Source organism: Lithobates pipiens, unplaced genomic scaffold (assembly GCF_037356315.1).
Source record: "Lithobates pipiens isolate NorthernLeopardFrog02 unplaced genomic scaffold, aLitPip1_a1.2 Scaffold_22, whole genome shotgun sequence".
Lineage (NCBI taxonomy): Eukaryota > Metazoa > Chordata > Amphibia > Anura > Ranidae > Lithobates > Lithobates pipiens.
The window spans coordinates 24,966,116-24,991,871 of NW_027507784.1; the positions used below are offsets into that span (position 1 = coordinate 24,966,116).

At 47.0% G+C, this 25,756-nt stretch overlaps 1 protein-coding gene across 4 annotated transcripts in view; it reads right to left on the reverse strand.

The window, feature by feature from the left end:
• The window catches only part of LOC143923435 (microfibril-associated glycoprotein 4-like), a 197,330-nt gene that overhangs the window by 30,401 nt on the left and 141,173 nt on the right, over window positions 1-25,756 (reverse strand). The window lies entirely within an intron of this gene.

Below are 25,756 nucleotides of genomic sequence, written 5' to 3' on the forward strand. Positions count from 1 at the left end.
CACACGAGCGGATTGTCCGCTGAAACACGGTTCAGCGGACTAAGTTGGGCTGACAATCCTCTAGTGTGTACGCGGCCTAAGAGTGACTATCTGAGCATCGCTGTAAGGGATATTTTTCGCACTGTCCACCAATGTGAGACATTCTTCCCATTGACCTCCAATGCAAGGAGCATTCTTCTCAATGGCCACAAATGTAAGAAGCATCTTCCCACTACCCCCCAATATAAGGGGTAGTGTTCCTAATGACCAAAAATGTAGGGGAATTTTTCCCACTGAGGCTTAAATTTTTTTTCAACCGTTCTTCAGGTGGAAAAACACAGCGGAGAAAGATTATGTATATGTTTAACAACAGCATTTCCACAAAGGTATTGAATGATGTATTCTACTTTTAGGGCAACTTACACTTAAAATCTTAGAATAATGCAGATATGAGCTATACTCTTTGCAACACCAAGGTTAAAGCGGAGTTCCACCCACATTTGGTGTGTCATTTTTTTGGGGAAGAGGGAGTGGGTACCTTGTTTTTAGAGGGACTTCCTGTCCCATTTCCTGCTTCCATCTGCTTTTTTTGTCTCATGCGTTTGCCCTTCCATGTGCTCCTTGCTGTGAAGGCCAGTTATAGGTGGGGGCAGTGGCCAGTTTTTTGTTACTGGTGTAAATATGGTCCAGGGACACACTGGGCACCTTCTCTGCCACTGTGCTATTGCTGGGTGTCCAGTGTGCTCCTGTTCCTTTAAGGGGGATTGGGCTGCCTCCAGGCCCACCTGCCCCTCATCTATCCATTTAATGCACGTGCTTCCATTGTGGAGACGCTTATAAATTCAGCAGCATTAAGAACTGCAAGCAATACGCAGGGCGCCGTGAAGAGGCCTTGCAGCTTACGCGTGCGTTTGCAAATGCGTGCTAACTAAACCCCTGTTTTTAATGCAGACTGTTGGACGGGTTAATTTGGTCGGTTGGCAGACTGGTTGGTGAGTTGAGCTATGGAATGTTCTGTTTTTAAAAAAACGAGCATATATGCAACATATATCCGCCCTGGGATACAAACCGACAGCTTCAAGGGGTCGGCGGGTGTGGTAATGTTGCAAGCATGGACTCCACCCAATGCGTTTTGTGAAAGATCACATCATCTGGGGCACCACATAATGGCTACAGAGGACTCTCCTTCTCTCTAATGGGAGTCTCAGTCCTGCTGAGGATAGACTTATTATTGCCCATAACTTAAAGGGGCCCCCACACCCACCCCCCGTCATCCCCATCCAGTAGGGTTTGTTGGACTCACCTGCATTGTTCGGCTTCCCATATAATGTTGTCAGTCGCAGGTGCAAGGGGTATTTATATTTGTGCTTCTCTATCAAGCAATGTTGTTAGAATGTGAGCTAAGGCGGAAGAAACGTTGAAATAAAATCTTAGATTTATCATAAGTACTGCAATTCTGAAGATAGTACCTGGACCTTGACCTAGACATCCTTGGCTAAGCTCAGCTGGGGGCCTCAGTATTTAATAAAGCAAGAGAAACGAGAAAACAGCGCAAACCCCTGGTGTATTAAAAAGATTCAAAAGCTTTATTAAAACCAACAGACTATTTACTCACAAAATAAAATGTGAGAGAGCACATAAAGTTCACGAGAAGAGCCCAATAAACACACAACATAGCCACAAGGAAAGGATGGATGAGCAGCCACGGTGTCCAGATCACAGTGTGGCCAACTGGAAGGTGAACAGCTGCAGTCTATCTTGCCGCCCCTGCTCTGTGCTTTGGAGATCGTAGGAGGCTATTTAACCACTTCAATATCACAATATAGCCAAAAGATGGCTACAGCATAGTACTATAGTTCTGTGAGGGCATCCATGGACATCCTCCCAGAAACCTGCCTCCTGCACACCTCCTGCGGTACACAGGGGGCGTACTTTGTGATTGCTGTGTCCTTCAGCCACAGCTGATCACAGACCAATTACAGTGGCCCTTTACCATGTGATTAGCTGTGTACAATAACAGCGGAACATAAGTAAACACACTTGCCAGTTATCAGTAGTTCTCTTCTCAGTGTCCTGATGACCAGCGCAACCCCGTCAGTGCAAATCAGTGCCCATCAGTGCCACCTATCAGTGTCGCCTCATCAGTGTAGCCGCATCTGAGCAGCCTATCAGTGCCCATCATGGCTCCCTCACCAGTGTAGCCGCATCTGTGCCCATCGGGCAGCCTATCAATGCCCATCACTGCTGTCTCACCAGTGCCTATCATTGCAGCTTCATCAGTGCCCATTAGTGCAGCCTCATATGTGCCCATCAATGCAGCCTCATCAGTGCCTATCATCACAGCCTCATCAGTGCCCATTAGTGCAGCTTCATCAGAGCTCATCAATGCAGCCTCATCAGTGTCCATCAGTGCAGACTCATCAGGGCCCATGAGTGCAGCCTCATCAGTGACCATCATCGCAGCCTCATCAGTGCTCTTCAGTGCAGACTCAACAGTTCCCATCAATGCAGCTTCATCAGTGCTCTTCAATGCTCCTCATCAGAGCCCATCAGTGCAGCCCCATCAGTGATGCATCATCAGGGCACATCCGTGAAAAATAAACTTATTTGAAACATTTTATAACAGAAATCTTCGGTAATTTTTTGTTTATTTAGTAAAAGATAAAAACCCAGTGGTGATTAAATACCACCAAAAGAAAGCTCAGCTTAATAAGGGTTAAAATTTCAACATGATATGTAAATGCGCTCACAAGCGGGTGGAATAAGGGATGACAGATTGACAGGGAGGAAGGTCCAAGTGTAAGTCAGGGACTAGAGTCTCTATCCAGGATGGTATGAGAAAGCCATGAGGAGGGAAGGGGATGAGCAAGGGAACAGAGTCAGCCGGCATCAGTCTGCCCTCTAAGGAAGGAATGAGTTGTCCGGTAGGACAAAGGAGGCATGGCTAGCTTCCGAAACGCGTTCCTATTGGTCCCCACAACAGACGGAATGAGAGACACACACTCTGGAAGGTACTCGCATACCGGATGCGTTATCCCAGCCCTAGAGGGCAGCCTGATGCCGAATTCCCTGGCTCATCCCGCTCCTTCCTCATCGCTTTCTCATACCATCCCAAATAGAGACTGTAGTCCCTGGCTCATGCTTGGACCTTCCTCCCTCGCAATCTGTCAGTATTTTAGTAGCTTTGTTTGTGAATGCCCAAAAACCTTTTGAAAAACGTTGAGCAGTATATTCAGGACCGGTGCTACCACTAGGCAAAGTTGGCAGCCACCTAGGGTGCACCGCCGCCTAGAGTGCAGCCACGGCCACTGATCTGCTGATGTTCCCCACCAGGATCACCATCAGGAGAAGCGGCTGTCAAAGAAAGCCTCCATGAAATTCTCTAGCAGGTCTGCCTCCCTCAGGTCCTGATTGGTGGCTCTCACAGAGATCATGTGGGTACTGCTGGTTCTTGGGCACGGAAGCCTGGCAGTTCAGTGAAGCTGTGGGCTGCTCTACATGCTTCTCCTCAGTCTCCTAGGGCCCCCTAGGTCCCTCCGCTCCATCCTGACTTGCACCCCAAGGCTCCGGCAGGCTCCATCCTCACGACCTGCGTAGCCCAATGTCCCCTTTCTTATTGTTAACCCCATAACACCTCTAGCCCCTTATCAACCTTTAATAATAATAATGAGACCACACCTTCTCTTTGGAGTAAACTGGCCACAACAGCCTTTTATTAACACACCGAAAATTTAACTCACTCCAAAGATATGTATATAAATATATAAATATATATATACAACCATAAACAACATTTTAAACCAAAGTCCAGTCTGGTGATCTCTGACGGTGACCCACTTTATAACCAAAAACCAACCTCACTGCGGTACCATTAACATAACCAGGCCTCCAGCTGTGACCGCCCGGAGACAACCAATTCCTGCAGTGAAAAACACCCAGTATTCCGTCCAATGTTCGGGAATACCCCGGAGGGGCCCCATATTACTGATGAGCCCCCCCACCCCTTTTAGATCACCTCCATTTACCGCCACCGTCAAAGACCACCAGAAAGATAACGCTGCAGCCCCCAATAGGGCCGTTTTCACTGTTGTGACGACCAAGCCTCTGTTCCTGAAAGAAAGAAAGAAAACAACGACCAGCCAGATACCCATAACCTGAATGCTCAAACAACCCCACATTAGGGAGGGAGGGTGGGAAAGCTGCCTCCTCCTGTGAACTCTCCACGTGTACTGGCCCCCGTCTAAGCTCCGCCCCTTTTTATGTGGCTCCGCCCCCCTCGCTTCTCTCATTTAATTCCAACCTCCCTTGCTTCTGTTGGCTCCTAGGCACCGGGTCATGCCCGCCCCTCATTACCCCTCCCCTTGGGGGTCGGATCATTCCGTGGCTCCCTTTATCACTGGCACAGCAGGTAAAGCAGGGTATCTGGATCGATTACAGCTGTGTGTGGCTGCCCTCCTTTTGGATCATATGATGAGCTTCTCAGTGCCGATTCCTGAGGATCATGTCTTTATTCAGCCCACACTGCACAACTAGCCAGGGAGTGGAGGTGAGTGCTGCGGGGGGACCAGAGAAGCGGGGAGACGGCGGTCCACAGACCCACTAAGCCATCTGAGGCCTATCTGAGCCAACTCCCTGTAGACCTGTTGGCCAGTGCATGCCTGCCCATTTCTCCTCCTCTCCATCCTGATGCTCTCAGCTGCTTTATTAAAATCTATACAGGGAGATCTGTACTTGTCCCCCCACCGCTGCACTGATCACCCCTGACTGTCCCCTGTGTCCTCCTTTGGTTCCCCTCTGTGTGTTCCTCCGATCCCCCTCAATGTGCTCCTCTTCCAGTCCCCCTCCGTGTTAAAGTAAAGTAAAGTTAGCCCAATTTTTTTGTATAATGTGAAAGATAATGTGACGCTGAGTAAATAGATACCCAACATGTCACACTTTAAAATTGCGCACACTCATGGAATGACGGCGAACTTCTGTACTTAAAAATCTACATAGGCGATGCATTATATATTTTTACAGGTTACCTGTTTAGAGTTACAGAGGAGTTCCAGTGCTAGAATTGTTGCTTGTGCTCTAACGCACGTGGTGATACCTCACATGTGTGGTTTGAACAGCGTTTACATATGTGGCCAGGACTTAAGTGTGTGTTCGCTTCTGAGCGCGAGCTACCGGGGACAGGGGCGTTTTAAAATTATTTTTTTTTTTTTACTTTATTTTATTTATTTTTAACACTTTCTTTAACTTTTTTTTTTGATCACTTTTATTCCTATTACAAGGAATGTAAAGATCCCTTATAATAGGAATCGTTTGTGACAGGTCCTCTTTATGGTGAGATGCGGGGGTCAATAAGAAAAAAAATCCGTACGGGGGGTGTGGCCGGATGGAGGTGGGTGTGAGTGAGTGAGAGAGAGCGAGATGTGAGTACCCGAGCTCTCTGCCTCCGCCCTTTGATTGGAAAATGTAAGCCTCTGGGTGGCTATAGCCTCTGCTTCCTGATCTCCCCTGCTGTGGCTCCGCATTGAGTGCGAGGACCTGGAAAGCGCCTATCATTCTCTCTTTCGTCCAGCGCTGTCGGAGATTGCCGAGGTTACCCGAGGAAGGTCCCGTGGAAGGCTCGGGATATCACGAGACCTCGTGAGGAGACCCGAAGTTGTACGAGCCCACACGAAGCTACACGAGGACAAGCGGGGAAGGCCCGGCGGCTGACTCGGACTGACATAAGATCCCCCCCGGCGGCATCCGGTAGAGCAGACCATTCCCGCTAATCAACGGTAATCTACGCTTTGGAACCACGAGGTATGCTAAACACCTTAGCGGGATTGACGGGAAACGGTGGAGCAACTGGACAGTAACTGTGCCTAAATTAGGGGAGAGTGAAGAGCGAAGAGTATATGTAGGGAAGATAGAGACTATGGCCACTGCTAATGATTGAAAGCAAGGAAGTGCCCTGGTGTCCCCTGCCTTGATGGGACGCTTGTCCTCCTCTCCCTGTTTTTTTCATTTATAAACTGTCAGCTTGAGGGAGCCTAGCTCCATAAAATAATAAGTATATGACTTTGGTATTGCATGGCCAATAGACTGTCTGGTCCCCTCCCCCCATGCTTCTCTAGTTAAAAGTTGGGTCTTTGTTGAGGGGACTTGTTTTAGGGTCATATACTATCACACTATATACATCATAATTTTTTGCTGGCTCAGCGTCTTCTACGCGGATATCACCATGCTTAGCAAAAGAGCTGCGGAGGACATGCTACATGGGGAGGGGAATCAAAAAACGCGTGTGCAGCCAAGGAAAAATTAAACCAAGCCTCTGCGGCTTCAAAACTTGAGCGATTTGCCCATGCGACCTCTCCAGGCAGGAAAGCACAACATCACCTAGCAGGGCAACCTAAATCGCAAGGGACACTGGGTGACAGGAGAAGCGTAGGCCATTTGGCATCAGATTCTGCTACCTCACCTCTAGGAGGGGGGGTAGGTGAGCTACCACAGGGGGAGAGTAAGGCGGCCCATGGCTCTGCAGGACCGGTGCAACCTTCGGGGATGGGGGTTGGTGAACCTACTCTACGAGAGATATTGCAGGCAGTCAATGAGTGCAAGAACTTTATTTCTGGCCTTGATAATCAACTGAGCAATATTAAAAACGAATTACATTCCATGAGCCAATTATTAAGCAATACCATTGACAGAACGAATGTACTTGAGGGAAGATTGAGCACGGTGGAGGACGAGCTACTCCCTTTACAGGAAAAAATAACCGTACTCCAGAAACAAATTACTACACAAGCATCTAAAATTGATGATATGGACAACAGGAATCGCAGGAATAATGTGCGACTAATTGGCCTGCCAGAGGGAAGCGAAGGTTCTAACCCCATAACCTTTTTGGAGAACTGGTTCAAGGAATTACTGGGAGATGTCCCCTTCTCCTCACTATTTTGTATTGAAAGGGCCCATAGAGTTCCTTTTAGATCTCGATCATCAGAGGGACGCTGTAGGCCATTGATACTGAAATTTGTTAATTACAATGATCAAATGATTTTGATGCAGAGAATTAGATGATTAGGAGACATCTTCTACAAGGGGACTAGAGTATCATTTTATCCAGACTTTTCATCGGACTTGCAGAAACAGAGAGCCGAGTTTATTTCTATTAAGCGCATCTTGCAAAAATATAGGATGACTTATGCATTACTATACCTGGCTCGACTGCGAGTGTCTGCTTCGGGTTCAACCTTAATCTTCAACTCTCCGTTGGAGGCTGCAAACTGGTTGGAGGAACATAAAGGGACCCTGTAGTAGTGCTTAGTGTTGGCCTGTATTCGTTTTTGTGAGGGAGAGGTGATGGGGGGGAGGGGGGAGGGGTTTTTTTTTTTCAGAGTAAAATGCGTTATTAATGGTCATCTATGGCAGGGTAGGGGGGATGTGTTTAATGACATAATAAATAGATTAGGGATGGTGGGTAAGCACTATGGGTTATTGAGCATCAGGATGCCACAGGGTGAACTATATTGTACACAAATCCTATGTAAGATGTGGTAAATGAGGTTTGATAGCTGAGGTGGGAGGGTGGGGTGTTAAAGGGGGGGTTTGGGGGGAGAGGACGGGGGGGTTTAAGGTGGGGTCTGGGGGGAAGAGGAAGAGGGGGGAGGAGGGGGAAGCGGGGGGGAGGGGGGGAGGGAGAGAGGGGAAACATTTTTTTTTCATTTTTTTTTTTTTATTTAATTTTTTTTTTTTGTTTTTTTTTTTTGTTTTTTCCTTTTCTCCCCCTGCCTCTCCTCACTCTTTTCCTCCCTCTTCATAAATGGAGGCAATTAATTGATCGAGTAGGTCACGTTATTAATGGTCATTTGTGGTAAGGGGGAGATGTGTATAATGGTATAATAAGTAGATTAGGCATGGTGTGTAAACATTATGGATCACTGTGATTGCTCCTCTTTTTTTTTTCTCTCTCTGTGTGTACATATCACTAGAACCACTGAGTTTATGAATTCATGACAATGCACAGATGGGGTGCTATATGACACTGTTTGGTTTTCAGGGTGGGGGAGGTGGGAGGAGATGGATGTTTTAGGTATGTTTATGATCTTTGCTGAAATGGAATAATTGGGGTCCCCCCTTTTTTTTTTGTGTGTGTGAAATTGTCAAGAGGTTTTCCCTCTTGTATATCACTAGAATTACTGAAATTATGGATTTATGTTAATATTGGGATGGGGTGTGATTCGTTATTAATAGGTACGTAGATAAGGGGGAAGGTGGGTATTTAATTTGATTTTTCATGATTTTTTTAAATATAATAATTAGGTGTTTTTGGGGCTTTACCCCCCCCCCCCCCCTTTCTTTCTTCCCCTTCTATAGTAGGGAATAATTAGATGTTATGAAATGATCGTGACTTTTTAGAATTATCTTTAAATGGGGGCGGCATGATTGTTTGGGAGGGCAGTTAGTATGGGTACTCTTGGATGGGGTTTGACTATACTGGCTACAATAGAGACCCCTAGGGGTTGCCCTGATGGGCGGGGGTTGGAAGGGTGGGGGTAGGGGGGTAAGTCTTCGAACGCGTGCTGTGAGTACCAGGGAGGTGGCGGGGTGGGCCGGGACGGGGGGTGGTGTTGGGGGGAGGGTATTGTCCCCCCCCATGTCTTCTTTCTCCCCTGGGTTTAGCAATTATTAGAGCCGATGAGTAGGTTCAATATATGGCCCCTCATGGAATGTGAGGGGCTTGGGAGATGCAAAGAAAAGAGCTGCTGTGATGTTGGAGACAGAGGGAAGGGGACCTGGGTTGCTTTTCTTGCAGGAGACCCACTTAACTCCAACTACGGCCCTCCAGTTAAATAATCGGAAATTCCAGGCATACTACCATTCCTTCCATTCATCGTACTCTCGTGGTGTGAGTGTGTTAGTTTGGAGGGGAACAGATTTTTTCTGTAAAGAGTCTCACATTGATGTGGAGGGGAGGTTTGTTTTTTTATATTGTCTGATTGGTGGGCAAGAATACGTCTTAGCCAACATTTATATACCCCCTCCCTTTAAGCTAGAGGTTATGTACAAATTTCTTACGTTCAGCTTGGGTAAACCAAGTGCCCCGTGGATAATAGTCGGAGACTTTAATGAAACTCTAGATAAGTGTCTGGATAGATTCCCTTGCCCGGCTGGGAATAGAACAAGTCGATTACATGGATTTCTATTAGAAATTGGATTGAATGATCTCTGGCGTATGTGACATCCTCAGGATAAACAGTACTCCTGCTTCTCTAGTACCTACCAGACTCTATCAAGAATAGACATGGTTTTGGGGAACAAAGAGGCATCAGGGTTGGTACTAGACATAGAATATGGGGTAAGGGGGATCTCAGATCATTCCCCCCATCTATAACTGTGAGTAAGGGAGAGAGAGTGCCCCCTGGGGCGTGGAGAATAAACCCTGCTTGGTTGGAACTAATTGGCAGCTCTAACTCCCTGGTGGACCAGATTGGGGAATTTCTCCATAACAATAGAGGGACAGCTGCGCCTGGAATAGTTTGTGACTCCCCAAAAGCCTTTATTAGAGGAATACTTATACAGCAAATTGCAATAATAAGAAGGAAAACCCAAGAGCAAGAGAAGGTTATAAGAAATGATGTTATTCAGGCTGAGAGAGCGTACGTGGAGGATCCATCGCCCGGGAAGCAGAAGGCTTGGGTGGATAGCCAACAAATATATAAAATGGCACTCCTAAAAAAGGTGGAGAATCTACGTATTTTCCAATGCCAACACTACTTTGGTGAAGGTGAGAGGGTGGGTCGAGCTCTCTCCCTATTGGTTCAATCTAATAGCCCCTCTGCAGCAATACAGGCAATTAAAACGCAGAATGGTGACCTTGTCTCTAGTCCTCCTGAGATTATGAAGGCACTTGGTGACTATTATAAAAATCTATATAAATCAACTATACAGGACCATGAGTGCCTGGCTATTAACTTTTTACATCAGACAGCTATTCCAACTTTATCAGACCAGGATAAATTGAGCCTTGACTTAACGCTTTCTTTGGAAGAGTTAAAAAGTGCGATGACCAGCATGCCCAACTATAAATCTCCTGGCCCTGACGGGTTACCAATAGAAATGTATAAACGATATAGTGAACAGCTGCTGCCGGCACTATTGGAAACGTTAAATCATGCATTGGAGGCGGGAGAGCTTCCCGCTTCAATGTTGGAGGCCAATGTTACTGTAATACTTAAGAGGGGAAGGACCAACAGGAGGTCTCGTCATATCAGCCAATATCCTTGCTATACTCAGATGTAAAAATTCGAGCCAAGGCCCTAGCGACCCGTTTAAATAACTATATTCACAAATTAATACACCCAGACCAGTCCGAGTTTATCCCGGGCAGGGCAACTAATACCAATATTAGGATAGTTTTTTTAAATTTACAAATACCTAGAGATAATGAAGGACCAGGTGCCATATTAGCTCTAGACGCTACCAAGGCCTTTGATACTTTGGAATGGGGCTACCTATAGGGAGTATTGGAGCGTTTTGGTTTTGGCCCTTTATTTATTCAATGGGTAAAATTACTTTATAATGGACCCAGGGCAAAGATTAAAATGGGGACTCTATTCTCTGATATATTCCACTTGGAAAGGGGGACAAGACAGGGGTGCCCGTTGTCTCCCCTCCTGTTCGTGTTGGCTATGGAACCCCTGGCTGTCCTGACAAGATCGCGCCTGGACATCCAGGGATTCCGACGTGGACTGGAGGAGGAAAAAATTGCCCTGTTTGCGGACGATGTTCTGTTTTTTATTGGGGACATGGGCTCTACCCTGAATAACGTAGTGTAGATGATGGGGGAGTTAGGGCTACAATCAGGTTTAGTGATTAATTGGAGTAAATCAGCCCTCCTGCCGGTGTCGGGACCTGGAGATTCAACACCGCCTATAGTTTCGGGATTAGAAGTGGTGCCCAAGTTAAAGTACTTGGGTGTTTGGATCTCTAGAGAAATAAACCAGTATGTTGAGGAGAATCTAGTACCACTACTAGCGAAACTGAAGCAGAAGGTTAATAATTGGTGTTGTCTCCCCCTCTCTGTGGCGGGGCACTGCAATTTAATAAAAATGATTTGGCAGCCACAAATTCTATATATTCTGCATAACTCCCCAATTTGGATCAATCAGAAGTGGTTCAACAGGTTGGAGTCGCTGTTTCAAGAACTAATTTGGAAGAAGAGACAAGCTCGGATTCGGCTACAGACACTGCAGCTCCCCGTGGAGAGGGGAGGAGCAGCGATACCACATCCAAGAACATATTTCTTGTCAGCCCAGCTCCAGCATTTAGCTTAAAGGGGGTGGCTGTCCAAACCATAAACTGATGATTGATAAAGCACATCATGAATCATTGGTTGAAGTTTTAGAAGCCAACTAATTTGCCCATAAGTGCCCCACTAATGTTTTGGCGAGGAAAGTGTGGCAGATAGCCAAGCAACTTATGGGCTATGCGGGCATAACTGATTATACCCCTTTATGGTACAACGGAGAATTGGCTGAACTAAATAGTATAGATAGGTCTTTGGAGTGGGAGAGGAGGGGGATCAGTAGGTTAGGGCAACTTTATCAGGGGAATTTTATGAAATCCTTTGAAGAGCTTAGACAGGAATTTGGTATTTCCAATAAGACGTTTTATAAATATTTGCAGCTGAGACATGGGATTCAAGCGCAGTATGGGTCATTTGCTATTGAGAGGACTGAGATTCCCTTGCTTCAGGGACTCTTTGATCAAAAACAAGCAAAGGGCCAGATCTCCAGGCTATATATAAAACTTAAGGATAAAATTTTGAAGGGGGTGGGACCCAACAAGAGCAGGAGGGGATGGGTGGAAGACCTGGGACCTATAACGCAGAAGCAATGGGATGAGATTCTAGTACAGGGGAGTCTGGTGTCTATATCTCCATCACAGCGCATGTCCCACCTGCTTCTTATATATAGGGCATACCATACCCCTAAAAAGATGTGGAAAATAGGTAGAAAACCCAACGATGATTGCCCCAGATGTGGGGGATCAGGGGATCTCCTCCATGGGTGTGGAAGTGCCCAAAACTGTATTGGTACTGGATAGAAATTGTACATAGAATAAACAGGACCTTTAAGACCACCTTGAAACCAGAAGCCAAGACTTGTCTATTGGGGATTATAGAGGAGGGTAGAATTCCCGCTGTAACAAGGACATCTATATTAAGGTGTCTGTACCACGCTAGACGGTTAATCGCGATAAACTGGCAGGCAAAAAACCCTCCAGTATTACAAGCATGGGTAAATGCTATAAATTCTACAATCTGGTGTGAACGAGCGATGTTTATTAGACAAAATAATTTTAAAAAACGTAAGGAGCTATGTAATCCCTGGTTGAAGGATATTGGTTATCCCCTGGATGGGATACCTGAGGGATAGATCCAACACTCATCCACTTGGCCTATGCTTGGGGGGGGCAGGGGGTCCTTCTTGGTATCCCCTGCTCCTATCCCTGGCGGTCCCCGCCACTCTCCTTCCGGCCAACCAGGACTGGGTTGGCCAGGGTCGGCAGCGCGTATTCGAAGCATGGGGTTCTGGCTGGGGGGTGGGGGAGGGCGCTGTGCAGGCAGGTTAGAGGCAACTAGTATGTTATATATGACTCTGCCTGTGGTGTTAGATATATAGTTGATGAAATGATTTGTAATTGTTGTTGTGATTTATGTTTTTCTCCCATGTTTGGGAAAACAAGTTTTCCAAAAAAAAAATCTTTTCCAATAAAGAGAAATCAGTTTAAAAAAAAAAGGCCTTGGGCAGGAAGTGGTTAATTGATCTCTCATTAGGATTAAAAGTTAAAAAGGCTGGCCTGGGTTTCCCCTTTAGAAGTCTTGCCAGAATTAATGCTTAAAGCGGAGGTCCACCCTAAAGTGGACCTTCCGCTCATTGGAACCCTCCCCCCCTCCGGCGCCACAATTGGCACCTTTCAGGGGGGAGGGGGGTGCAGATACCTGTACAGTACAGGTATTCTGCACCCACTTCCGGGATAGCTCTCTGCGGAAAGGGGCGTAGATTACGCCCCTTTCCGCAAGTGCCCGCCCCTTTCCGCAAGTGCCCCGCTGCCTGCTGGGAAACACACAGATCCCAGAGGCAGCGGGGACCGTCCTTATTGCGCAGCGCAACTCGCGCATGCGCAGTAGGGAACTGGGAAATGAAGCCGAAAGGCTCCATTTCCTGATTCCCATACCCAAGATGGCGGCAGCAGCACCCGAGAAACGATCTACAGATCGGCTTCGGGTGCCGACATCGCGGGCGCACTGGACAGGTAAGTGTCACTATCTTAACAGTCAGCAGCTGCAGTATTTGTAGCTGCTGGCTTTTAAAAAAAAAAAACGCGGAGTCCCGACGGACTCCTGCTTTAACTCTCACTTATCCTTTCAGGTAATGTTCAAGTGGTACTCCATTGTACATACCTATACATAATATACTGTTATTGCCAAATTGTCTTAACTTGTATTATTGTGGAGGAATTCTTCTACTGAACTAGACCTGTTATCCAAACTCCAGTTGATCTATTACCTCCTCTGTGCAAAAAATATCTTCCTTGAGTTATCCAGTAAAAGTTAATACAATATAAACTCATCAAGTGGTTTGACTTAGTACTTTAAGAAGGTGCAAAGATGTCTGAACCCAGAGTGTCAGGTGGGTTGCAATGTTTCCAGGGTCATGGTGGTGCAGATGAGCAGGTAAATCCAAGCAGTCCCCAGGGGTGTCGTGCTATGCATAAAACAATTTTGTTTGTAATAGGGTCACATAAAACAACCTACACATTTGGGGGACGGCACAACTGATAAAGAGACAGCAGCATTCATGATAGACTGAGGGGGAAAATTCCTGTATAGAGGAAGGCCAATGAGGAGGGAGTTGCAGTAGCAAGGTGAGAGGTTACAAGCGAGTGAATTAATAGCTTGGTGGGGTTGTTGGTTAGCAAGGAGTGTATTTCGGAAATGTTACAGAGGTAAAGGCAGCAAAATTTGTTTTCAGGGATCATCTAAAGGCGGACAAATTAGGAGATAGCTGGACAGATTGGGGTCGGGAGTTCCACAAGATGGGAGAGGTCCTGGAGAAATCTTGAAGAAGACTATGAGAGGAGGTGATGAGGAATCAAGAAAGCAGGAGGTCTTGGGAAGAGCAGAGAAGATGGTTTGGATGATATACTGAGAAACGTTTGATTTAGCTCAGAGCTGATTTTTTTTATTATTTTGTATGTTGTTAGTATATTGAATTTTGCTTGTTGGGCAATCAGAAGCCAGTTAAAGTGCAAGTAAACTCCCCTATCGTTTTCAGCCAAGGAAGCTGCCATCTTTGCCTCTGTTTAATCTTCAACTGCTATGGTGCTGCACATGTGATTCGTTATAACACCAGCCATTGGATGGATTGATAGTATGGCTGAGAGCACAGCCAATGTGCAGTTAGCATTTCCGGCATTCCTTTTTTTTTTAACTGTTTAAACCGATGGGTTTACTTCCACTTTAAATTGGAAGAGAAAGGTGGAGGACACCCCTCTATGATGATAGAGGTAAGCAGGGCCGGTCCCAGCATAAAGCTGCCAGGTTGGGGGGGGGGGGGGGGGGGTAAAATTCAAAACCCCATCCGATTGGCTGCTTGCAATAATCACTGTGTTCTCCCAGTGGGGGCGGCTACTCTGGCACCCCTCCCCCAATCAATGGCTTTGTCAACACTGTCTATGTTGATGATGGAAAGTTTCTTTCCTGCAACCCGTGGTTGCAGAAAAGAGATTCACTTCATCTATGGATTGCCTAAAGCCTCATACACACGATCGGACTTTGTACAAACGTTCCCGTGGATTTTTTTACAAAGGGCGTTGGCCGTAAATCTGTATTGCGGCATGGATAGGCGGTACAGGTGGGCACTCATGGGCATTGATGGGCAGCACTGAAAGGTGGCACTGATTTCCAGCACTGACTGGAATACCTAATGGACACAGATTTGTGGCCCTTGTGGGCAGTGGTGGGCACTGATTGCTGCCACTGGTGGGCACTATATGCTGGCATTGGTGGGCACTGTATCGTTACACTATATTTCTTTATTGTAATCAGGGCACTGATGATCAGTACCCTGATTACATCCCTAGATGCCCTCCCCCCCCCCCCCATGAGGAGAAAAGCCGCTGATCAGCTCTCCTGTGATTGGACACAGCTGATCACAAGGTTAAAGAGCCACAGACGCGGCTCTTTACACAGATCGCTGCGCAGATCGCTGATTGGATAGATTGATAGCAGCGCAGCTATTGGCTCCCACTGCTGTCAATCAAGTCCAATGACGCAGGGTCGGGGCCGAGTCCTACATTCAGAGTCTATGGAGCGTGCCCGCAAGGTAACCCCCTGCGAGAGCACTTCTCCTAGGAGGTTATACGATGCGGGGAGGAGCTGCGAGAGCCGCCAAGGGACCCCAGAAGTCGAGGATCGGGGCCACTCTGTGCAAAACAAACTGTACAGTGGAGGTAAGTATGACATGTTTATTATTTAACTTTACAATCACTTTAACCAAAATGTTCCCCACCTTCTCCTCTCCATAAATGAATCCCACACAGAGCCCCTCACATCGGGTTCAATAAACTCTTCCAAAAATCTCCTTCTGATTATCACTCCACCTTGGTTTTCTGATGACAATATATAGAAATGACTTCATCCCAGAGACCCCAGTACAAGTCACTGGATTTGTTTATTAGTCATTCATTCCTAAAGACAATCATTGTGTTCATTGTACTTCTATCATTATCATTTCATAAAAGACCCAGAGACAGAACAAGGCACACTAAAATCTCATACTAGGTTTACCATTTCAAATATAATTCACAAGTTTTTGAATCTGCAGCTTTCATTAAAATAATCCCTGGTGATCCTGCCATGAAGGTCATTGTTCAAGCACTTCCTGTTATGTGGGGACCACACTGCCCCCCATTTACCATTTCTTCACTGAATTAGATCCAGTCAGCAAAGCTCATGTTTTACAAATAAAGACATCTATAATACTTTGCACACTTTTTGTTTTGTTGCATTTGGCATATACTGTATATTGCAGATTTATGAAAAAAGTTCAGTTTTAATTATAGTATGAATGTGGATTAGCAGAAGTTCACTATTTCACTGCTATCTTCAACTCGGTGATCTTCATGGAGTAATAAGGTCCTCGCCATGTGGACCAGATCATGCCAGTGGCATACTGGTTGGTGGGCCCTCTCAGATATAAACCGTTTAGATTGGTCCAATGGCAGTTGAAGTACCAGAATGCTCCTTTGTGGGCAATGGCGCAGTTTCCAGGATTCATATCTCTGTCATGATCGTGGGTGGAGAAGCCCATGCCATTATGGAACGTCAACGAATCTCCTGTTAGAATATGTATTACAGTTACATTGAATAATTGTATAATGTGACTGAAGAAAAACAAATACAAATAAATCATTTGTAAGATCTATTAACAAAAAATAGAGTGTTTCTAGGCAGATGGCATTTGGACACAGAGCACTGTAGGTGACACCCACTTGTGATTCTGAGCTTCCATGATTGCAAGAATGAACTAATGGATGGAAGGGGCAGGCCAGGGACATTCAGGCTGGGGAGGAAAGCGTTAGATGATACAGAGCATCCTCCAGCCAGGAAATGAGGCAGGCTCTATCTGACTTGCTGTCAGATACAATTTGTTGTACTGAATTCTTATAATCAGGGTATGCTATATATCAACCCATTCCATCTACCCACCTAACTGTCCACACATCCATCTTTTCACTAATGTGCCTAACCAACCTTCTACCCATGAACCCACCTAACTATGCATGTTCCTGCCAGCCCACCTACCCATCCATTCACCCACCAACCAACCCAACCATACATTCATCCACTGACCTACCTAACCTTCTATTTATCTATTCACTGACCATGCATATATATCCATTCACTATCCTATTCATCCATTAATCTATCCATCCATTGATTGGCCTATTCATTTATACATTAAAAACATTATCAAACATCAAAAACCCACCCAAATATCTGCACATCCACCTATACACCAGTGGGTCTAACTATCCATCTGTCCACTAACCCAACTAACCATCCACTTACCCACATAATCATCTATTCATACATCCATTATGAACTGGCCTAAATATCTATACATGAACTCTTCCATCAACCCATCTTACTATCTGTACATTCATCTATACACCAATGTGTCTATCTATCTGTTACTTCCCACCTAACTATCCATTCACCCACCAAACCAGCTATATATCCACCAAATACTCACATATACATCTACCTATAAACCCACCTAATGTCTATCTATCCACCAACTACTCACATATACATCCAACCATCAGCCCACCTAACCATCTATCTATCCACCAAATACTCACATATACATCCACCCATCAACCCACCTAACCATCTATCTATCCACCAAATACTCACATATACATCCACCCATCAACCCACCTAACCATCTATCTATCCACCAAATACTCACATATACATCCACCCATCCACCCACCTAACCATCTATCTATCCACCAAATACTCACATATACATCCACCCATCAACCCACCTAACCATCTTTCTATCCACCAAATACTCACATATACATCCACCCATCAACCCACCTAACCATCTATCTATCCACCAAATACTCACATATACATCCACCCATCCACCCACCTAACCATCTATCTATCCACCAAATACTCACATATACATCCACCCATCAACCCACCTAACCATCTATCTATCCACCAAATACTCACATATACATCCACTCATCAACCCACCTAACCATCTACAGTATCTATCCACCAAATACTCACATATACATCCACCCATCAACCAACCTAACCATCTATCTATCCACCAAATGCTCACTTGTACATCTACCCATCAACCCACCTAACCATCTATCTATCTACCAAATACTCACATATACATCCACTCATCAACCCTCCTAACCATCGATCTGTCCACTAAATACTCACTTATACATCCACCCATCAACCCACCTAACCATCTATCTATCCAACAAATACTCAAATATACATCCACTCATCAACCCTCCTAACCATCTATCTATTCACCAACTACTCACATATGTATCTACCCATTGACCCACCTAACCATCTATCTATCCACCAAATACTCACATATACATCCACTCATCAACCCTCCTAACCATCACTCTATACACTAAATACTCACTTATATATCCACCCATCAACCCACCTAACCATCTATCTATTCACCAATATGGATGAGCCGAACACCCCCTGGTTAGGTTCATACCAGAACCTGCGAACAGACTGAACATTCGTACAAACTTTAGAACCCCAATAAAGTCTATGGGATTCAAACGTTTGAAATCAAAGTGCTAATTTTAAAGGCTAATATGCAAGTTATTGTCCTAAAAAGTGTTTTGGAACCCAGCTATGTATCAATGCAAATTTTTTTTTTAAAACAACTGTTTTTTCGGGAGCACTGATTTAATGACGCTTAAAGTGAAAAAAAAAGTGAAATATTCCTTTTAATATCGTGCCTGGGGGGTGACTATAGTATGCCTGTGAAGTGCCACGTGTTTAGAACAGTCCCTGCACAAAATGACATTTCTAACGGAAAAAAAGTCATTTATAACTGCTTGCGGTTTTAATGTAATGTCTGGTTCCGGCAATACGGATGAAAATCATTGAGAAAAATGGCATGGGTAGCCCCCCCCCCCGCCCATTACCAGCCCCTTTGGGAACCCCGTACCCAAATAAAAAAAAGGAAAGGCCTGGGGCCTCCGGGCCCTATATACTCAGAACAGCAGTATACAGGCGGTGCAAACAAGACAGGGACTGTGTAGGTTTGTTGTGTTAAGTAGAATCTGTTTGTAATTTTGAACTGGTACATTTTTAAACTGTAGCTCCAGTCAAAAAAATCTATTTTTAAGCTTTTTGGAAAACATAGGGAAGGGTTAACACCCCTGTATAATTTTTTTTGACTGTCCTTCTTTTTTCATCTCACTTCCTGTTGTCTCCTTCTGTTTGCAAGTAGGAGACGTTTGTAAGTTGGATATTTGAAAGTAGGGGCCTGCCATATATGCTCTGCAGAAATTTGGGCCTAAGCTGTTGGTGTTGCCACAACACTGTAAACCCTCTAAGTGACTCTTGGTGGGCGCTGGAACGCCTTGCTGTGAATTATTATATCAAGAATTGTAATTACATGCCATTGTTGAACAGTGGCAGAAAAATTGGGCCTTTGGTGGTGGTGGTGGTGCTGGTGCCACAACACTGTAAGTCCTCACGGTTACTCTCGGTGGGAACTGGAACGGGCCCTGCTGTGAAATATTATATCAAGAATTGTAATTACACGCCCCTGTTAAACAGGGGCTGAGAAATTGGGCCTTAGGCACTGGTGCTGGTGCCAAAACACTGCAACCCCTCACAGATACTCTAGTTGGAGTGCAGGAATGAGCCATACTGCAAAGTATTGCATCAAAAAGCGGAGCAACGAACCCTCCTGGAAAGTATTGTATCAAAAATTGTAATTACATGCCCCTGTTGAACAGGGGCTGAAAAATTGCCACTGATGGCGGCGCCCAGAACCAAAAATGTTCTTCCAAGCTATCAGCAGGATCATTGAGGAGGAAGAGGATAGTCAGTCAGGATAACAGGATAGTCACTCAGCATCAGCATAGGCAGTCTTGAAGGGATGTGACATTTCAAAAAAAATGATTTGGTTACATCAGCTTCAGGTGCTTGGTAGCTGGTGGTGATCCAAGACTGATTCATCTTTATGAAGGTCAGTTGATCAACCGAGTCGGTGTACAGGCGCACCCTCTGATGGGTTACAAAGCCACCAGCAGCACTAAATGTGCGTTCCAAAAGAACGCTGGAAGCAGGACAGGCTAGTAGCTCAATTGCATACTGTGCAAGCTCTGGCCAGTGATCCATCCTCAAGAGGATTTTCGGTGGGAAAGGTGACCAAGTCTGACCTTTCCCCTAGGTATTCCTGCACCATGTGAATCAGACGCTCGTGATGGTTGCTGGAACCGATCATACCTTGGGGCTGCGGACTAAAAAATTGTCTGAACGCATCGGTCAGAGGGCCACCTTCTCCGACGCTCCTTCTGTGACTAACTGAAGCCTCAGCAACACGTTGTCTAGGACCAGGAATTTGTAACCTCCCAGTCTCTGGGAACACGTTGCACAGACCTTTCTGCAAGGCCTCCCAGAGATGTCTCATCCTCTGCTCCCTCCGCAACCTTACTCTTGTACCGTGGATCAAGGAGAGTTGCCAGCCAGTAATGAACCCTCTCCTTGATCTGCTGAATACGAGGATTCTTCCGCAGGCTTTTCAGGATCAGGGAGGCCATGCAGCGTAGGTTAGCTGAGTTATTCGGTCTGGAGTCCTCTGGAACACTAAGGACGACATGATCCGCAGCCACCTCCTCCCAGCCACGTACAAGTCCACGGGTTTCTTGGGACTGTAAATCATCCCTAAAAGATTGCTGCTGATGCTGAGTGCCAGGCTCCAGCTCCATGCTGACACAATCCTCCTCCTCCTCGTCCTCTTCCTGTGTGATCGGCGGGACAGCAGGAACACTGTCTGGATAAAGGGGGCCTTGAGAAGCAAGGAAGTCCTCCTCTTCCTGTCTCTGTTCTGCCTCAAGTGCCCTGTCCATTATTCCACGCAGCGTGTGCTCCAACAGGTGGACAAGAGGTACAGTGTCACTGATCCATGCACTGTCACTACTCACCATCTTCATGGCCTCCTCAAATGGTGACAGGACAGTGCATGCATCCCTGATCATGCCGCACTGGCGTGGGGAAAAAAACAAGATCCCCTGACCCTGTCCTGGTGCAGTAGTCGCCCAGGTACTCATTGATGGCCCTCATGTGCAGCCGCTGAAGCATGGCTAACATTGAGTTCCACCTGGTGGGCATGTCACAGATAAGGCGGTTCTTGGGCAGATTCAATTCCTTTTGGAGCTCAGCCAGCCAAGCACTGGCATTATGTGACCGGGGGAAATGAACACAGACTTTCCTGGCCTGCCTTAGGACATCCTGTAAGCCCAGGTACCTGCCCAAGAACCGCTGTACCACCAAGTTAAGGATGTGAGCCACACAGGGCACATGGGTCAGTTGTCCCTGTCGGAGGGTGGAAAGGAGGTTGGTGCCATTGTCGCAAACCACTCTTCCTGACTTAAGCTGGCATGGCATTAACCACCTCTCAGCCTGCCCCTGCAGAGCTGACAGAATATCTGCCCCAGTGTGGCTTCTGTCCCCCAAACACACCAGAGCAAGCACGGCATGGCATCTTTTTGCCTGCGTACTTGCGTAGCCCCTTGAACGCCTACTGAGCATCGCTGGTTCCGAGGACAAAGCACAGGAAGAGGCCATGGAGGAAGAAGAAGAGGAGGGGGTGGAGGACAGAAGTGTGTCACAACCAGTAGTAACATTTTAGACGTGTGGTGGCGGAACAACCTTCAACACTACTGCACCTTATCCTGCATCCTTCCCAGTTGCCAGAAGAGTCACACAATGCACCGTGAAAGATAGGTAATGTCCCTGTCCATGCTTGCTGGACCATGAGTCAGCGGTAATATGCACCTTACCGCTGACCGCCCTGTCCAGTGAGGCATGGACATTGCCTTCCACATGCCGGTAGAGAGCGGGAATCGCCTACCATGAGAAAAAGTGGCGTTTGGGAACCTGCCACTGAGCACATTGCACAAACTCATGGAAGGGGGCCGATTCTACCAAATGAAAAGGCAGCAGTTGAAGTGCTAGCATTTTAGCCAAGCTAGCATTCAACCGCTGGGCATGTGGATGGCTGGGAGTGAACTTCTTTCGATGGTACAGCAGCTGGGGCAGGGAAATTTGCCTGGTACAATCAGACGTCGGTGTACTGCTAGCAGAGTGCCCGCAATTACTTGGCTATGACACACCTAATTCTACACCTTCATTCCTCTCAGTGCAGGTTTGAGAGAGGACTGAAGGTATAGTGGGGTTGGAGATCCCAGCTGATGAGGAGCAAGGAGAGGTCCGCTTTGTTCTTTGGTGTGGGTTTTTAAGGTACGCTTGCCATCGAACTGCATGGCAGGTCAACATATGTCTGGTCAAGCATGTGGTGCCCAAGCGACTGATGTTTTGGCCACGCAGTGCGATCTGATGCATTTGTCTCAAAAAAGACCCACACCAATGAACTTTTGGAATAATGAGCAGAGGCAGTGCCCTGCACAGGCAAAGCTCTGCGTTGTGATTCAGTCGGTGTGCTGCCCTTAAGCTGGCCCCTGGAGGGCATTCTGCCTCGTTGGAGATGTGCCTCCTTCTCCTCCTCATCCTCCTCTCTCCTATGAGGCACCCACGGGGAGTCTGTGACCTCATCATCCCCTCCCTCTTCCTCACGGGAGAAAACCTGGCTGTATGCTGCAGCTGGTGGAACATGACTGCCAGATTGCTGTCCTTCTTGGGAATCCCTTCTCTCTGGGCTCATGCTACTGCCTTCCTCTAGCTGGGTATCATCATCAAAGCCTTCAAGATGCTGGGCATCCTCCTGGAGCGTGTACCCAACACTGTGCTAAAACAGTTCGGGGAACTCCTCAGGAGGACATGGTGGGTCTAGGGAAGGAGTGACTGATGACATTGAGACGAGGGAAGAGGATGCGTTGGCAGCTGCTTTGCCAGTACCCTGAGCCTGGGTGAGAGAGGATGAGGAGGATGAGGAGGGCTTGGTCATCCACTCTACCAAGTCTTTGGCATGTTGCGGCTCCTTGTTGGCCTTCCAGACACACTAATGGCCTGCAGGGAGATGAGAACACCAGCAATTGGGGTAGCTTTAGGTGCACACTGAGCAGATGACACAGTACACTGACTGTAATTAATGCAGCTGCCTGCCTGTGGTATAGGATCCGAAGAACACAAGCAATTGGGGGTAGCTTCAGGTGTACACTGTGCAGGTGGCACAATACACCAACTGTAACTGCTACAGCTGCCTGTGGTATAGGACTGGAACAACACAAGCAATTTGGGGTAGCTTCAGGTGTATACTGTGCAGGTGGCACAATAAACCAACTGTAACTTCTACAGCTGCCTGTGGTATAGGACTAGAACAACACAAGCAATTGGGGGTGGTGTACACTGTGCAGGTGGCACAATACACCGACTGTAACTACTGCAGCTGCCTGTGGTATAGGACCAGAACAACACCAGCTATTGGGGTAGCTTCAGGTAAACACTGTGCAGGGGGCACAATACACGGCTGTAACTGCTGCAGCTGCCTGTGGTATAGGACAGGAAGAACACGAACAATTGGGGGTAGCTTCAGGTGTACACTGTGCAGGTGGCACAATACACCGACTGTAACTGCTTCAGCTGCCTGAAGGGGCGGATCCAGAGCCTAGTCTCAGGAGTGGCACTGCTATAAAATATGTTTTTTTGGGGGCAGTTTATGTGGGAAATGGCTGGTATTGGCGCTTCAATCATTACGGCACCATGGTTGTTATGGTGTCAGGATGATTGAAGTGCATCATTTCTATGATTACATTGTAATATAAAATTAAATGGTTCAACTCACCATAATGCAGAATCAGTGGAAGCCCTGAGGGTGTCACTTGCCATGCCACCTGCCACCAAATGCGGATTGTCACTTGCCACGTCACTTGTCACCAAATGCGGATTGTCACTTGCCACGTCACTTGTCACCAAATGCGGAATGTCACTTGCCACGTCACCTGCCACACATTGTGGATTGTCACTTGCCACGTCACCTGCCACACACTGCGGATTGTCACTTGCCACGTCGCCTGCCACACATTGCGGATTGCCACTTGCCACGTAGCCTGCCACACATTGCGGATTGTTACTTGCCACGTCGCCTGCCACACATTGCGGATTGCCACTTGCCACGTAGCCTGCCACACATTGCGGATTGCCACGTCACCTGCCACACATTGCAGATTGCCACTTGACACGTACCCTGGCACACATTGTGGATTGCCACTTGCCACGTAGCCTTCCACACATTGCGGATTGCCACGTAGCCTGCCACACATTGCGGATGGTCACCTACTGTGTCACTTTTCTGCTAAGGTGGTCTTTTGTTGTGTCCCAGAGTGAAGATAGGCAGCAGAGAGATGATGTAATCTCTCTGCTGCACACAGCTTCCCGCACAATGGCGGCGGAACTGGAGGGATGCAGGGCAGTGAGAGATGATGTCAAACTGGCCATGCTGGCACCCGCGGGAACTGGCCGCACTCTCACCCGCCACCCGTATTCTCGGAGGGGGCAATTGCCCCATTGCCCCCCCCCTGGATCTGCCCCTGGCTGCCTGTGGTGTAGGACTAGAACAACACGAGCAATTGGGGGTAGCTTCAGGTGTACACTGTGCAGGTGGCACAATACACCAACTGTGAGCCCTTGTACACACGGTCGGAGAATCTGTCGGAATGAGTCTTATCGGACCGTGTCGTCATATAATTCGACTGTGTGTGATATGCGTCGGACTGATTCCGTCCGAATCTCCATCCGACCCAATTTTCCAACATGTTGGAAATATTTCCCGACCAACTGGGCCTGGATGGACCTAATCCGATCATGTGTAGAGCATTTTCATCGGACCAAGTTCCACGCATGCTCAGATCAAATTCCTACATCAAAGCTATTGGCTACTAGCCTGAATGTAGTCCCATCGTAACGAAATTACGCCATCACGTTCTGAAAGATCGGATTTTTCGCCAACTTGGCCCGACCGTGTGTATGCAACAGTTTCGGACACAATCCGTCGGACTAAATCCGACGGGCAAAATCCGACAGATTTGGTTGTCAAAATCTCCGACCGTGTGTACGTGGGCTAACTGCTACACCTGCCTGTGTTATAGGACTAGAACAACACAAGCAATTGGGGGTAGCTTCAGGTGTATACTGTGCAGGTGGCACTATACGCCGACTGTAACTTCTACAGCTGCCTGTGGTATAGGACTAGAACAACATGAGCAATTGGGGGTAGCTTCAGGTGTACACTGTGCAGGTGGCACAATACACTGACTGTAATTGCTGAAGCTTCCTATGGTATAGGACTAGAACAACACAAGCAGGTGTACACTGTGCAGGTGGCATAATACACCGACTGTAACTGCTACAGCTGCCTGTGGTATAGGACTAGAACAACACCAGAAATTGGGGGTAGCTTCAGGTGTACACTGTGCAGGTGGCACAATACACCGACTGTAGCTGCTACAGCTGCTTGTGGTATAGGACCAGAACAACGCCAGCAATTGGGGTAGCTTCCAGTGTACACTGTGCAGGTGGCACAATACACCGACTGTAGCTGCTGCAGCTGCCTGTGGTATAGGACTAGAACAACACAAGCAATTGGGGGTAGCTTCAGGTGTATACTGCGCAGGTGGCACAATACACCGACTGTAACTGCTGAAGCCTCCTTTGGTATAGGACTAGAACAACACAAGCAATTGGGGGTAGCTTCAGGTGTACACTGTGCAGGTGGTACAATACACCGACTGTAACTGCTGCAGCTGCCTGTGGTATAGGACCAGAACAACACCAGCAATTGGGCAAGCTTCAGGTAAACACTGTGCAGGGGGCACAATACACTGACTGTAACTGCTGCAGCTGCCTGTGGTACAGGATCTGAAGAACACAAGCAATTAGGTTAGCTTCAGGTGTACACTGTCCAGGTGGCACAATACACTGACTGTAATTACTGCAGTTGCCTGTGGTATAGGACTAGAACAATACCAG